This window comes from Hydra vulgaris, chromosome 13, assembly GCF_038396675.1.
Source record: "Hydra vulgaris chromosome 13, alternate assembly HydraT2T_AEP".
Classification (NCBI taxonomy): domain Eukaryota; kingdom Metazoa; phylum Cnidaria; class Hydrozoa; order Anthoathecata; family Hydridae; genus Hydra; species Hydra vulgaris.
The window spans coordinates 60860385-60870000 of NC_088932.1; the positions used below are offsets into that span (position 1 = coordinate 60860385).

General features: G+C 28.3%; 1 long non-coding RNA gene across 1 annotated transcript in view; it reads right to left on the reverse strand.

Annotated features, from left to right (window-relative positions):
* Positions 1-496: 496 nt before the first annotated feature.
* LOC136090266 (uncharacterized) overlaps positions 497-9616 on the reverse strand; it is a 10025-nt gene continuing 905 nt past the window's right edge. Inside the window, exons 2-4 of the long non-coding RNA XR_010643298.1 lie at positions 6122-6177; positions 5721-5849; positions 497-606 (exon numbers count right to left, since the gene is read on the reverse strand). This is a non-coding gene — a long non-coding RNA (uncharacterized LOC136090266). The remainder of the gene's footprint in view (positions 607-5720; positions 5850-6121; positions 6178-9616) is intronic.

The following is a 9616-nucleotide window of genomic DNA, read 5'->3' on the forward strand; positions in this document are numbered from 1 at the left end:
TTTGCAGATCACTATAAATAATTTTTTTTTACTCTTTTAATAAATGATAGTGTGAAAAAAGGTTATTAGAGGTTTTAGCAAAAAAATAACAAAGGTAAAAAAAAGCTGAATTTGCAAGCACATACATAATTGACAATATACATTGATGAATAACATGTACTGTTTTAAAAAAAAAACTTATTGTTTAACAATTTTCTAGCACTGTTTTATATTATGAACTGACAACTTATTAAACAATCACATTATATCTATATATATAAAAAAAAATTAGATGCATTTAAATTTTGTTTATTACTTTGTTTATTTTACTATAACAAAATAATTGTTTGATCAATTGTCAAACATCTATATTAAAGACTTATAAGAAGAGTTTTAGTTTTCAATTATTTTGTGAGTACAGCGTGCATTAGCATGTTAAACACGCTATGATATAAAACATGCACAACATGTAAAACACACTCTGCAACAGTAATTTCTTTCAAATTAAAAAAAAATTTGTGCAATGAAGAAGCAGTAGGTATTGTTACCAATGAGGCATTTCTTTGGGCTATTGCTTGAGTTTTTAAATAGGCAACAGCATCCATTACTTTTACAGATGATTGAACACTGAAAAAAAAAGGACGTGTCAGGGTTAGGTAGGTTTACCATACTGACCATAACTGACCAAAAATACAAAGTAATCAATTTATTATTCTTTGAATTAAAACGTTTTATTAGAGACTTTAAATGCCAAGAAATATAGCCACAGGTTTTTTTCCTGTTGAAATGTTTTAAAGATCATTAAAATAGTTTAAATCTTCAAGATCAAGAATAGATAAATCAATAGTGTCAAACATGCTTAAATCTGCTTAGACCCTTTTAGTTATGTCAAAACTCAAATAGGTACTATAAAAATACAAAACCTTATCTAGCTTATCTGATCAATGCATTTATTGTTAACATCTCTGGCTTTTCTGACCAATACATTTGTTAATGACATCAAAATAAGTAACAGTTTTTGATTTATTTAACATTTTAATTATTTTATTTTCAATTTTGTTGAGTTGGAAAAAAAAAATTTTTTTTTGAAAACCTTAAAACCTATCAACTAATTATCTAATTTATATTTACCCAGGTCACTGATTCCCTGATAGTGTAACGCTGACATAATGCTTACATATTAATCATGCAAAAGATATTTGATTTTAAAGCGCATTAATTACTTTAAAAACCATCTTAAGTCAAAACAAATTTATTTTATTTAAACTTTATTAAATTTTAGCGTTACAATATTGTGTGGTGTAGTGGTTAATAAATTTCTTCATGGTGCCTGTGCTCCGGGTTTAATTCCAACTGGAGTTTATTTTCGTTTTTATTTTTAAATAATTTTTTATTAATTAACTAATTGATGCCAATACATTAATAATAATAAATATTAATATAATAAGACACGGTGGTTACTAAATAGTTAAGTAATTCAGTTAATAACATAAATGTGCATAACATGTCTTGCTCTTAAAGAAAAACTCAACTTATCAATTTTATCAAAAATTAAATATCTTCAGAGTTAATTTGTCCATTAAGTCACTGTTAATTTGTACAAATTATATAGAATTATAGTAGCGAAAAAAAGTATGTATACTCCACTAACTCTATGGAAAAAGTTAACATTGTATTGACGTTAAATAAAATCATACGCTTTAATAGATTTATATTTCAAAGATATGTAACAAACTTTAGGTAATAATATAATCATTCTATTTTTCCATATGATTTTATGAATGTATGGCAAAATGAATATAAATTTTTATTTTACTTGATGGTTGTGTGGGAGTTTGTAAAAAACATTAAAAAAAAAAAAAAAAAATTTTGAAAAAGAGATTTTTTTCCTTGACTTATGGAAAAAAATTTGAAAATCCCTTACTTTTCCTTGATTTTCCTGACTAGAAAAAATTTCCCTGATTATTCCCTGATTTTCAGTTGGCTGGCCACACTGTTAACGTTATCGTTAATGCTCTTACTCTCAAGTCCTTAATACAAGGGGAGAAGGAGGGGAGGGATAATTAAAAGAAGGAGTGGAATTTTAGTTTAGATCTAATAAACAATATGGTTTGTGTGTGTGTGTGTGTGTGCGTGCGTGTGTGTGTGTGTGTAATAAAAGGGGAAGTGGGAATGTTTTTATGATACAATATAAGTATTTTTATAAAAAAGTTTAGTTTATAAATCCGAACTAATACTTTTTACAAAATACACTTTAATTCAAAAAAACTATTTTATTCTAGCGTGTCATGCGACCTAATGCATATTTTTGAACAGCTGTTTTAGCATAATTTCAATAGGATTTAATATGCTAAATCAAGATTTACCAAGTCGGCAATTTTTAAAGCCTGTTTACGCTGAAAGTTTTTGTTTTTATTGATGACTGAAAGAATTATTTTTTAATTTAAAGGTTGATTTTCACTGTGTTTTTTTTTTAGTTTTGAGATATGTTTTTGCTGACAACAATTAAAAATTAATAAAGGGGGGGTGGGAATCTTAATAAGCTTGGGGTGGGTGGGAAAAATTTCCGAAAATTAATAAATGCCCCCCCTCCTTTTTTTAATTAGGGACTCGAGAGTAATATACTTTATAAAGAAATTCTTTATTGAAATTTTTTAATTTTTTGTTTTTAACATTAGTTTTAAGTCATTTAAATTTTTAATTTTAATTCTTTTTCACTTATCAATTAGGTATGCGTAATATATATAAGATTTATTTACCTTCACCGGCTTCACTTCACTTATCAAAATAATTATCTTTTACAAGTGTAAAGGGTTGCTATAAACAGGCGCCACAGGCGCCCATGAACTTTTTGGTAAAATTACAATTATGATATTAAAATTTATTAATCCTAAAAAAGATTTAACATTGTTAAAAGTAAAACTGAATATGAAAATTTAAATACAAATTTATTAATATAAAACAAAACAGAAATCAGCAAATAAGATCAAATCAACAAAATTGTTTATTATATCAACAAAATTGTGTATTATTATTATATGCTTATGTATATCGTATATTATGTATATTATTATATGCTTATGTATATTGTGTATTATTATTATATGGTTATGTATATGTATAAATTGTGTATTATTATTATATGCTTATGTATATATTATGTATATTATTATATGCTTATGTATATCCATTATTTATATTGTTTATAATATCCATTATTGTATAATATATTCATTATAGTTATTTGAAACTAAGTATTAATAAAAAAATTATTTCAATAGAAAAAAAAAAAAGATAAAGTATATAATAAAGTGATCTTGTAAATGTATCCATGGCAAAACTAACATGTAAAAAAACAATTTTTGAGTAAAAATTTTAATTAGCTAAAGTTTTGTACTGTTCTATGCAAAAAAGGATGTTTCCCTTATATATAAAATTCTATAAAATGTAAAATACCTGTAAACATGTAACATTGTTTAGTAATACTTTAAAAGTCTTGTTTTAGTTTCTATATTCATTAATAATTTATTTAACTATATAATGTCAAAAATGTCCCAATGTTTTCAAAAAAGCAGTGCTGCATCAAGCACTTCTATGCTGAAGAGACTCGGTGAATCCGGTTGACTATTTATGTTGTTTGGCTAATGCCTTTATGCTTTTCCAGTAAGAAAGCTCTAGAAATTATTTGTGGATGATGTGTTTACAGTTTTGTATGGTAAAGCATTCCAATCATTTTCGACTGTTTATGAAATAATTGAATCCATCAGCACATTTTGACACATTTTTAAAAAGTTTTCCAGGCAAAGATTGTGGGCGCGTAGATTGTAGTGTGAAGTAACAGACTCTTTTATTGGTAGAGTGAAAAAGTCTTTTTAACTTTTTTAAAACCATGTATTATTTTAAAATGTATATTTTTTGACCACTCTTCTGCTTTGTTGACGTCTATTTGCAAGAAAGCACCATCTTGGCTCGATTTGATAACTGAACCTTGTGATACCTCGCTTGTAACACTCATCCATTCAGATTCATGGAAATCAATTTCCACTTGCTGTTATATATTGGTGAGGGATTGTTTGATCCAAGTGATTAATGCTTTGAGTTTAAACAGGAGTTGACAGTATGATACCTTATCAAAGCCATTACTAAAGTCAATGAAAATTACATCAATAAGGTTACCTTAGTGAACAACTTTAGTTAAGATATATCTCACTTCAAGTAGATTTGTGACGCAGCCTTTTTGTTTAGAAAACCATGTTGCTCTTTGATGATAAGGCTGTTTACTTACGAAAACAGCCCTAACACCAAAGAGTTTGCAGAATTTCAAAATTTGATTGTGTATGATGCTCTTGAGGACTTTGCAGGGTAGGGATGTATGTAAATCAGGACGGTACTTCGATATTTTTGTTCTGGACCCTTTCTTTAAGATAGAACATGTTTGATTTTCTCCAGAGGTCTGGAACAATGCTTTTTTTAAACAATTTATGGTAAACTAGTTTAAGAGGTGTAGTGGTTGCAGGTAGGTTGTATAAGGCAGTTGTACATAATCTTAGAATTCTTGGATATTGTATTTTTTGTACTTTTAAAATAAAACTAATTTAAGTACTATATAAATTTAATATAAAAAAAAGATTTAAGAGATTTAAAAGTTATCCAAAAACTTATTAAAAAAATATATAAAAAATAAAGTTATAATTTTGGAGTAAAAAATAAAACCAAGAAATTTGATAAGCTTTTATTTTTGCATTTTTTGTTTCATAAAAGTAGAAATGTTTTTAAAAATTACATTAATAAATGTTTTTAAAAATTACATTTTTTATTTTAGCATTACTGTTAAAATGAAAAATGTAATTTTACTTTTATAAAATATTTCTTTAAAAATAAAAAGTGACTTTAAAACTTAAAGCTTTTAAAGCTAAACTGAAATACTGCATTTTATGCAGTATTTCAGTTTAGCTGCAGTGAATGCAGGCATTCATTAACCAATCTAGATCTTTTTATAACAAAATAGGCTTATAAGAAGAAGTCTTATTAACATTAAAAATAATTAACTCAAAACTTATCTTCTAACATTATGAAATAAACACAGTTTATCTGAGAAACTTGTAGAAACTTTTAAATCCAAAATAAAAATCTGATTTTTTATAGCTTATTTATATATGGCTTTTAACTTAAAACACAATACTATCTTAAAAATTTTAGTTGAAATATATACCGAAATGCGCTTTAGCTTTTCTTTGAAAACTCAACAAAAAAATTCATTTAATTCAATTAAAATCAATTTAATTCATCATTGCCAACCCAAAAGTGTTTAAGATTGGCAAAAAATTGCCAACCTAGTTTCTATGCTTTATGGTAAGACCTTTGTATCAATTTTTTTTGCCGACCTGATGCCTCAATCTTTTAGAGGTTGGCAAATTATTGTCGACCTCATTTTTCCTGATTCCGAGGATTGATCATGTAGAGATAGTTTATAGTAGAGATGTACATGTAGAGATAATTGAACCCTGATAAGTTATTACTGTATGTTAATGAATCATATTTTGTTTCTTCAAATTATTTAAGCCTTTACAATAAACAAATTTGCTTTAAAGAAGAGTCTCATGTCAAAAACTTACTCTTGAATATCAAAAAGAATTTACCTATATAAAACTGCTAACGTGACATTGATGATGAAAATGAGTAATAAGTAAATTTCACATTTTACAATAAAAATACTTACATTTTGCAATAACAATACTTACATTTTGCAATAATAGAATTGTGTCAAATGAGTAAATGTAAAAAATGGATGACGCAAAACTTCAGCAGGTTTTATTCTTCTAGCAGGATCTAATTCAAGCATTTTCTTCAAAAGATCCACAAAAACAGATCTAAAACATTTTTAAAATAAATTTTGTATATTTATACAATTATAATTTTTAATTTAATTTCATTTGTTTATAACTTTAATTTATATTTTTGCTTAATGCACACATGCCTACTCACATATATTGAAAGTTTAATACACACTCACTCGTATTTGAAGATTAAAAGTGAGAGATTTACACAAGTCATTACCTTAAATTAAAGAAAGTGATTGTTTCTAACAATGGAGTTTTCTGCAATGACTCACTAAATGGATTATTTTAAAAAAACATCTTACCTGTCAACTCTTTCAGCAGTACTTTCACTATGACTTAAGCTTTATGGAAAATTTTTCTATAAAAATTAAAAATTTACCATACAGTTTTAACATCGATCAAACAAAAAAAAAATTTAAATTGCAAAAGAAAGAATATTAAAAAAGTATTACTTAGATAAGGGCTACCTAAAGTCAGGGTGAGACAAGGTTTACTAAAACATGGATTAGCAAAATTATAAGAATGAGATTTAACTATCTTTAAAATCAACAAACAAAAATTGCTTTTAATGAAGGAATAACTTTTTTTTTTGGGTGGTGAGTAACATCTTAATGTGCATTGAACATATGGTTAAAATAAAAATTTTAAAATATTTTGCACTAAAGGAAATAACTTGTACATATTTTCACCCATTAAAAGCAATTGAGTGCTTCCCTGAAGTTTTGAGAAATGCCTGCAGTCGCTATTAAGTGTTGAGCGACCGATTCCATTGTAAAGCTAATGACCTCAGACTAATGCAGTCGTTTTACAGTCGCTTTACGAGTTAATAGTTTTTGAACATTAATGAGTTTTTTATTTGAATGCTGTGTGATTTATAATTTAACTTGTACTTAACAAGACTGATATAAGAACATATGTATATCACTTAATTAAATCTTTTTATGATGTTTTTGTTTTATGATTTTTAATAACATTGTTTTGCAATTATTCATGATTTTATGTCAATATTATTTTTATGTACTTTAACTTTAAAAAAATTTTTTTTTTTTTCATAAATGAAATAGTAATAAAATTTTACTCGTGTCATGGAGTAGGAGCTAATTTTGGCTGGAGTCGGAGTCGGAAAAATTATACCAACTCTGACTCCAGCTTTCATAAAAGTTTCATAACTTTCATATGAATTTTATATATGTTAGTCATTAAAATATTTTATGTTCTGTCAGTCTAAAGCTTAAGTATCAAACTATAGCTCTTAAATTGTTACAAAACTTTAAGTCCCAGCTTGCTTTGATTGCTGTAGGATATCCAGACATAACCAGAATAGTAGTAATAGTTTGCAACAACTGTAGTTTCATATGTTAATTTAAGACCTTTAAAACAGTTATAAGCAACAGGGTGTTTTGCTGCTTATCACTGAGAATAATAAATCATCTCCCCTGTGCTCTCCTCCACCATCCCTTATGCTAAATAACTTCATGACTTACACTGTCTGACACTGTGCTTCATATTCTTAGAAGAAAGTTAGACGTCCCAACACCTAGCAGAAAAAAGCTGCTTCACAGAACAGAAAATTCCTTAACTTTGCATTATTCTTTTGTAAAGTGATAGTACACGAGAAATGACCACTATAGTACTTGTGTTTGGCTTTGTAATCTCATTTACTTTGTTTATTACTGCACACACAGAATGAAGATAAGTTCCTATATATATTTTCCTTATTCACTATAATTTAGCCTCCGGATCATGTAGGACATTATAAAGAAGTGCTGCTTTTTATGGTTGTGAATTTAGCACATGTACTCAGCTATAAACTCTTATGTAGATGTGCAAAAAGTGCAGCTATTACGCTTAGACACCAAAGGAGTTATTTATCAAACTTCTGTAAAGTAGAAGTAGCCCAGTTACCCCCGGCAACTAGATTCCAGCTTTCATTTCACTTCGCAGCTTATTAGGAAAATGAAATGTGTAATCTGATTGGTTGCTAGGGGCAACCAAATCAATTGAGTATGGAGCGGCAAGTTAAACATAGGGGCAAGTTGGGCAACTAAAATATCTCACAAACTACGCATCAAATGAAGAAACATCTAATGGACAAAAGATAGGTATATATAATGGTAATATAATGCGCATCAAATGGTTGTTGGACAGCGTTCAAGTGAGATGCGCGAGCACCTTTTCGACTTCGGACCAAAAAAATATTTTTACTATATTTTTCTAAGATGCCTAAAAAACCATTTGTATCACAACACTTAAGTGTTTATACATTAACCTTTTATTTGACTTTTGATAATACTTTGCTAAACATTTTTAGGTAAACATTTTAAGGTCTATACGCTCTTTTAAATTAATCATTCTTAAATACTCTAAACAATTTAAGATGTCGTTAATTCTTTTTTTTTTTGAAATATATTACGGTTTAATACGATTTAAAACTATTTAATTTTTGCTTCTTTTAAAAATATTTGTACTTAAATATTACTTAGTCAATAAAATATATAAATTAAAAATTAAAAATATAAATAAAAATTTTATTTAGTTTTGAATTATGTGTTACTTGTTTATTAAAGCGCAACTTTATGTATTTAATAGAAAAGTGCGAAATTATTAACAATTATGCAACAATTGTAAGAACATACTGGGTTCAGTGAAACAGATATATTTGAAATGGAGGAACACAGTATAGAGACAGAGGAGCAAACCGAAATTGTTTCAGATGAACAGCAACATGGCAGTTTAGATGATCTTGTTGAAACCATGTCAATACATTTTCGCATTCATCACATTCGCTGCGCTGTGCATACCCTACAGCTGGCTATTTGGGATGGTCTGCAAGAAGGACATGCTGCTACACTAATTGAAAAGTTGAGAAAATTAGCTAGTGTTGCCAGAACCCCTAAACTTGACTCAATTTTAAAGAGACACGCTGGTAAAGGGGCAATTATTGATCAAGCCACACGATGGGGAAGTACCTAGTTAATGATGCAACGCTTGATTGAACTGAAACCCTTTCTTGTAGACATGGCTAGTCATCAATTGATGCTACATGAAAGCCAACGAAACAGCTGAAAGAGCTTGAAGAATCGCTACAACATCCCTTTGCAGGGACTAAAAAATTGCAAGAAGAGGACTTAACTCCAGGTATTTTTCTTTAAGAGTGGAAAAAACTTGATGTTTTGCTTGTCCCAAAAAGAAGCGTTATTTGCAAGTGGCATTGCTGCTTCAATGAAACAGAGAGAAAATACTATTAAAAAATAAGATTCTTTTGGCAGCTGTTTATGTAGACCCAATGCATCGGATACTTCTTGATGATCAACAACTGACTAAAGGAAAAGAAGCTCTGTTTGAAATAGCAGTAAGAATGAACAAATTGCAGAACTGTCAGGAACAAGAGGAATTGGGTCATACTGCCACATCTTCAACATCATCTACTGATGAAGAACTTGATTTTGAGAAATATTTGGACCATAAAGACTGTGCAAAGTGTTACCGCATGGAAAAAGAGTCATCCTTATCAGAGAACACTGCCAGTAAATTTCAGTTTTTCATGTGCATTAAAAGTAGTGGAATAGTTTGAGCATTCATCAAAAGAAACAATACTGCAAGCAATTTATATGTATCCTGAAATGGTCAGAGAAGTTGCTCGAGTGGTTACTGCTTTGCCACCAACTCAAGTTAGTGTGCAGAGGTTGTTTTCTGCGCTAAAAATAATATCAGATTTGAGGAAAACCATGAAGGAGGATCTGATGGAGGCAATACTTTTTCTGAGGACTAATTCATAACTTTATTAGTGACTGCAT